The sequence below is a fragment of the Echinops telfairi genome, unplaced genomic scaffold (assembly GCF_000313985.2).
Source record: "Echinops telfairi isolate 266 unplaced genomic scaffold, ASM31398v2 ScPeMD7_7424;HRSCAF=8462, whole genome shotgun sequence".
NCBI classification, from domain to species: domain Eukaryota; kingdom Metazoa; phylum Chordata; class Mammalia; order Afrosoricida; family Tenrecidae; genus Echinops; species Echinops telfairi.
In genome coordinates this window covers 11,867,968-11,874,951 of record NW_022111324.1, presented here as the reverse complement: position 1 = coordinate 11,874,951, position 6,984 = coordinate 11,867,968, and positions in this window count along the sequence as shown.

Below are 6,984 nucleotides of genomic sequence, written 5' to 3'. Positions count from 1 at the left end.
TGCACTTCAGCTCAGAGCTTTGCAAAGGAATGCCTTTATCACAGCCTGCTAGCCCTTATATCAGCTGTGCTACCGCCTCAGAAATAAGGTAAAAGAGAAAAGCAACACCTTTCACCTTTGGTCTTTTGCTAGATCTCACAGGGATTCAAGTTAAGAACATGCACCTGCTCCCTTGCAAGGTGGCAGCTGAAATCGATGATCCCTGTGGAAGTTGCCCTCATGAGAAATACCCGCAGGGTGTGTGCAGGCAGAACTTGCATCTGGAGTGCAGAGCTGAGCCGCTATCCTGTCACTGGGATGCTCGACATCTTGACCTCATATCTCTTGACTTCATTTGAAAGTCGAGTCCGTGTTTGTCTTCCTTCCCCAGCACCACCGTCCTCGTTGATCCTGCCTCCTGCTGCCGGCCCAGGTGCACTGACTTTGAGATTAAATAACTTGATTGGTTGCATGACCCTTTCATTTTTGAGCCGTGTGATCTTAACCTCTAGGAACCTTGGTATTCTCAGCGGCAAAATGGAAGTTATAATGTCTTTCTCTTAGGGCAGTTTTAGCTTTGAGGAAATATTTGCAAAAATCCCTAATTCTATTTTCCCCCCATATGCATGTTAGTCCAGGAATGATGTGTGTGTGTGTGTGTGTGTGTGTGGTCTCTCTCTTTCATATAATATTGTGAGCATCTGCCGTAGCATTTCACCTGATCCTAGCTGTAGGATTTTTGAAAGCAAGAATCATGTTTTGACTTTCTCCTTTCCCCAAAGTTTGCCAGGGTAGACCTCCTAATGGCAGCCCAGCAAATACCCTAATTGAATCCCCTCACCCGGTTCCTTTAGTCAAATAATTTCCAGAGTCTCAACTCTGGAGGGTTTTCAGAGAATAAAGCCAGGCCTACATTGGTCTGGAGTAGTGACAGGCCGACCGCTGTCCGTTTCAGAAGGGAGGAGGGAGTGAACAGCTGGCTTCTCAAGCTGTTCTGCTTTGTCGTCTGTGGCACTTTGGCCCAAAGGCTTCAGAGAAAAAAACCCGAGCCTTAGGATGGGAGCCCTCTGGGAGTGTATCTGAAGTGATCAGGGAAAATAGGGAAACTTCCTACCTAGCCACGTTTGAGTCTTTCCTGGAGACCCTCTTCGGTCTCCTGTCAGCCAAGCATGGAGTGTGTGTTTCAGAGAGGTAAGCAGCAGGCCTGGGGTAAAGCAGCTTGACAGTGCCAAAGCCTCTCTCTCTCCAGTAACGCAAAGGAAGCCAAACCCCAGCCAGACCCTCACCACCACCAAGTCACTGACGACTCAGAGGACAGGGTCGAACTGCCCCTGTGAGGTTCCGAGACAGTGACGCTTTATGAGAGTAGAAAGCGTCCTCCTGCCTCGAAAGGCCTGCTGACCCTGAAGTTTGCTGCCCAGTGCATGACCACCCCACCAGGGCTCCACAGAGGAACGGCAACAATCGGCTGTAGGAGAGACGCAGTCTAATGAACTAATTCTGAGGCTATCGGGACTTCTCATGCTAAAGAGCTTATTCAGATATGCCAAGGGATTTGCATAGTTTATGAATTTCTTCTTTAAGCCCAGCTTTAGTGAAGTCCCCCTTCCTGTGAGATGTATCAGAGCCCCTACTCCGCTTGGAACATGAGTGGTGGCTCCAGAAGAAGACACGTCTTAACCTTGTAATTCCTGGCTCTTACGCGTTTACTGTCTTTGGGAGAGGGCCCTTTGCAAAGGTAAGCTAAGGGTCTTGAGGTGAGGAGATTACCTCGGATCAGTTAGATGTGCCATCAAAAGTGTCCTTAGAAGAAAGAAGGGAAGCAGCTAACTCAGAAGAGAAGGCAAGGTGAAGACAGGCAGAGATTGCGATGATGCAGCCACAAGCCCAGGAGTGCAGGGGGCAGCCCTTTCAAGCAGGAAGGAGCAAAGGCGAGATTCTCTCCGAGAGCCTCCCCGGGGTCTGAAGCTCTACCAACACCGTGATTTTAGAGTTCTGGTCTCCAGAACTGTGCTAGGACACACTTCTGATCCAGTTTGTGGAAATCTGTTCCAGCAGCGACAACCAATGAATACGGGGAGCAGTGTGCTCAGCTACACCGTTCCCCAGCCTCCTTTGCAAGCAACGTGAGCCCGGAGTACATTTTAAGACCGAAGCAGAAATGTTAAATGGGCCTTCTTACGCACTTCGGCATGTTGTCAGGAGAGACCAGTCCCTGGAGAAGGGCATCGTGCTTGGTAAAGAGGAGGGACAGTGAAAAAGCGGCAGGCCCTCCGCGAGCGGACTCGGGCATGGGTGCAACTGTGAGGACGACAGGTTCAGGCTGGATTGTGTTCTCTTGGGCACAGGATCAAAATGGACGCGATGGCACTAACAAACGCCTGATGCAGCTGGGAAGGCTGGTCTTTTTTTTTTTTTTTGCTTTTCAGGTTTTTTCGTTTGGTGTTATGGCCACAAGAAAACAAAAGCCCCTTGCTCTGGCGAAGGTAAAGTTGGAGCGATGTGGCCAGAGGCCTGGGCCTGCTGTATTACAGACAGGCGCGCGCGCGCCTGGTCTCATCACGTCACATCACAGCTCGGCGGTGTGCCCACTTTAAAAATGCCCTTTCTTTGTGGTCATCTGCTCCCCAAACGAAAAGCCACACTTTCACCTCTCTTGCCAAGTCTCCAAGCTTCAGCCACTGACCTAGGACAACACAGGGCACACGGCCCCGGGGTCGCCCCGCTGAAAGCCTGCTCCATGGCAGGTGGCAAGTGTCTCCTCGGCCACAAGCCGTGACTCAGGCCACAGGAGCGGGCAGCGGGTGTTTTTGTCTCTTACTGCCTGCAGTGGGGCTGGGGGTGGGCGATTCCCTGCGGGAGACAGCACTCCTCTTGAGCGAGGACGCTGCAGACGCCTCAGCCTTGGGAGGTAAGGGACAGAAACGGAAAGAGGGGGGCGCCCCTCGCTAACCCGGGGTAGCATGTGTGGGATTCAACAAGGCCTAACCCGGGGTAGCATGTGTGGGATTCAACAAGGCCGGAGCCAGGGGTGTGTAAATAGGAGAATGGCGACACTATTTCCCAGCCAAGGTCCTGGTAAGCGTGTTGATGGCTTTTGGAAGCTTAAAGTAAGCACGGGCCAGCACCAAGGGACGCAGAACTCCCAGAGTCGATAGTGAGAAGACGGACCGACAGACTCAGCAACGCCTTTCCCGCGGGCCACCAGTTGACAGTGTTCTGTGGAAGAATCTGCAGGACACCTTCTTTTTTCAGAGGACAAGGAGCTCACTGCTAGGAGGGCTGCAGCACTATTGGGAAGCTCAAGAGTGGTGGCTCTCGGGAGGCCACGGCTGACCTGAGATGCTCTCACAGCAGAGCACGTAACATACCCAAACAGTAGAGGCCAGGAACAGGTCGGCCAAATGAACCATCATTTGCTGTAAGATTGGAAGGCTGATCCCCAGAGAACAACTAGGGAGGTGGTTAACGGAGCACAGCATTCCCAGAGGGCAGGGGGCGGGACAAGCAGCCAACAAGCTTTGCTCAGTCTCTGCAACCAAGTAGCATAAAACATGGGCACGGAGGTTGAAGAGGGCAGCCGCCTCAATACAAGTATCACCTCAATACAAGTATCACCATCTACGTTCGGTTCTTGGTCCCTGAAGCCACTCACTAGAAAAATCAGAGCCCTAGGCGGAATGCCCCGCAATACCATGGCAAATGCAGACAATCTCTCAGTCCTTCAGAAAGAAACGTAGGACCACCCACTCAAGTGATCAGGTACTGGGGAGCAGGGATGACCACCCATTGTGAACACTATTGGGACACGGCTCAGCGGCACCAGGAAAGGTGACCATTGACTCTTCACACATGAGGATTAACTACTAAGTAAAATGCTGAACTTCACTGCTGCTCCCCATTGTTCTACACGCTGCAAGACTCTAGAGCCCCAAGATGGTTGATTCAGACAGTTCCTGGCAGCTCAAGTGTTACTGGAGGGACTGATTTTTGGAGCTTCCTGTACTATCGTTTTTCTGTAACATCACTACAGTGTAGATGTAGAGTTGGCTTCTAATGAACTTGAAAATGCCCTGATTGTTACCAGTCACCTCCATGGAGCCACATGATTTTCTCCCCACTGGCCTGTTATCTTCCTGTATTCTGCACCTTGCATGTGGCTACGCGAGTCTGAAGAGGGATGTAAGGATTTGAGTTGGACTGGGCTGGGCCATCGATATGTAATTACTTCTTGATATAAAGCTTTCAATATACATTTAAGAGTGTCATTAGATTTGCTTGTCCAATCAACCCTGCCTAGCACATCACTTTTGAGGTTAGGTTCTGAGATTAGTCTGGGTGCTGTTTCTTGGAGCACTTGCTTTAGAACAGCTGTATGTGGTTAAGGGACCAAAGGCTGTAAATAACTACACGAGGGGTTGGAAGAGGCCTTCCTCCATTCTAGCATTCAAGTAAGACCGCAGTCTTATTTGTAACTGTAGTTTACACAAGCACACAGTACACCTTGCACCAGAGAGTCCCATTAAGCTGTACCTGTATGCCAGATCCCCGCAAACTATAAGTGCTGGTTTACATGATAAAAGTTTTGGGTGTAAAACACTACATGATGAAGGGGTGTTTATCACTCTCAGGGACTCATGTGGGGAATCTGTGCTTCCTATTTAAGGCATAGGGGCTTTTGTGCTGGGCTGCTAATGGCAAGATTCAGTCTAAAACCACCGGCCACTCTGGAAAAAAAGATGAGGCTTTCACACGCCCTCTCCTTTAGTGTAGCTATGAGCTGATGGCAGTGAGTGTTATAGCACTCTGGTTGCTTCCAACATTATCCATCACTAAGGTGACCAGACGTCCTGCTTTGGGCAGGACCGTCTTGATTTTTAACAATTTTTCCTGCGTCCTACGGCGTTTTAAAAAAGTCCCGATTTTTGGAAAGAATGCATGACAAGCTAGGGTATACGGTTTTTGGCTGCCATGTGGCTATTTCGCCAGGATATGAGTTTTATCAATGGTGTCCCACTTTACCAATGTTAAAATCTGGTCCCCATTACACTACCTTGAGGAAGATTTTTGACAAAAACCTTTAAGACTGACAGCTTGGATCAAAGTAAGGCTTAGCAGTACTTGAGTATTTTAAGTGTTTCAGAACCACAGAACCCATGGATCAATAAAACACAACACCGACGAAACTACCGGTTTCCCTAAAACGGAGTCTGGAAGCTAGATGGTTTTCAATAGAGGATTTTAGGCAATGAAACCCCCAGTCCTTCACTTTACAAACTGAGCAAATGAGAACACACGACTTCTTACTGACTTCCTGAGCAAGTGCGGATGAACGTGAGAAGATGAGCATCCAAATACGAGTACTGGGACCTATTTTGAACCCTTGCACCTCTGCCCTGAAGAAAAACCGCGAAATGGGCCTGCACCCCAGCAGCTGGGAGCATCCTGACCTTTCTCCGGTCTGTTTCAGCAAGGGCAGGGCCGATTGCCAACAGGGTGTGATGATCCTCCTCTCCGACAACACTTAATTCCATAATTATCTCTGACTATGTACTGAATTCGATAATAATCTCTTCCTACACAGAACCATGGTGGAATAGTGGTTAAAACACTTCTGCGAACTGAAAGGTAGACTGCCTGAAGCCACTGCAGGAGATAAAGACGGGCAGCTGTTCTGTATTTATAGGCTATGAGTTGTAATTGACTTGAAAGCAGAGCAGTGGTTCTCAACCTTCCTCATACCACCACCCTTTCACAGTTCCTCATGTGGTAGTGACCCCCAACCCTAACATTATTTTCATTGCTACTTCATAACTGTAATTTTGCTTGTTATTAATTGGGAGACTCCTGTGAAAGGGTCGTTCGTAACTACAAGCTTTTCTTTTGTGTCATTGATTTGTTGTTGTTTTATTGTATATTGTTGGTTTTGCTCGGTCTTGTTTTTGTGCACATTATTTCCGCAGGTCTATCTAAATAAGATAGGCCGAATGAACAATCTGGAGGAGAAAACAACGGAACCGACAGTTTCGGAGGGACCTGGGATAGGGGGAGGTGGGGGGAAGGGAAGAGGTGTTAACAAACCCAAGAACAAGGGAACAACAAGTGATCCAAATCGGTGGTGAGGAGATGTAGGAGGCCTGGTAGGGCGTGATCAAGGGTAATGTAACCAAGAGGAATTACTGAAACCCAAATGAAGACTGAGCATGATAGTGGGACAAGAGGAAAGTCAAAGGAAATAGAGTAAAGAGCTAGGAGGCAAAGGTCACTTATAGAGGTCTAAATAAAGGCATGTACATATGTAAATATATTTATGAGGATGGGGAAATAAGATCTATGTGCATATATTTATAGGTTTAGTATTAAGGTAGAAGGACATTGGTCCTCCACTCAAGTACTCTCTCAATGCAAGAATACTTTCTTCTATTAAATTGGCATTCTGTGATGCTCACCTTCCCGACACAACTGCTGAAGACAAAGCGGGTGAATAAGCAAATGTGGGGAAGAAAGCTGATGGTGCCCTGCTATCAAAAGATATAGCATCTGGGGTCTTAAGCTTGAAGGTCAACAAGTGGCCATCTAGTTGAGAAGCAACAAAGTCCATGTGGAAGAAGCATACCAGCCTGCGCTATCACCAAGTGCCGAAGTGATCAGTTATCAGGCATCAAAGAACAAAAAAATCGTATCATTGTGAATGAGGAGGGGAGTGCAGAGTGGAGACCCAAAGCCCATTTGTAGGCCACTGGACATCTCCTTACAGAAGGGTCTCTGGGAAGTGACCAGCCAGCATGGTGCGATGTAGCACCGATGAAACATACAATATTCCTCTAGTTCCTAAATGCTTCCTCCCCACCCCACTACCCCCCACTATCATGATCTCAATTCTACCTTACAAGTCTGGCTAGACCAGAGGAGGTACACTGGTACAGATAGGAACGGGAAACACAGGGAATCCAGGGCGGATGATCCCTTCAGGACCAGTGGGGTGAGTGGCGATACTGGGAGGGT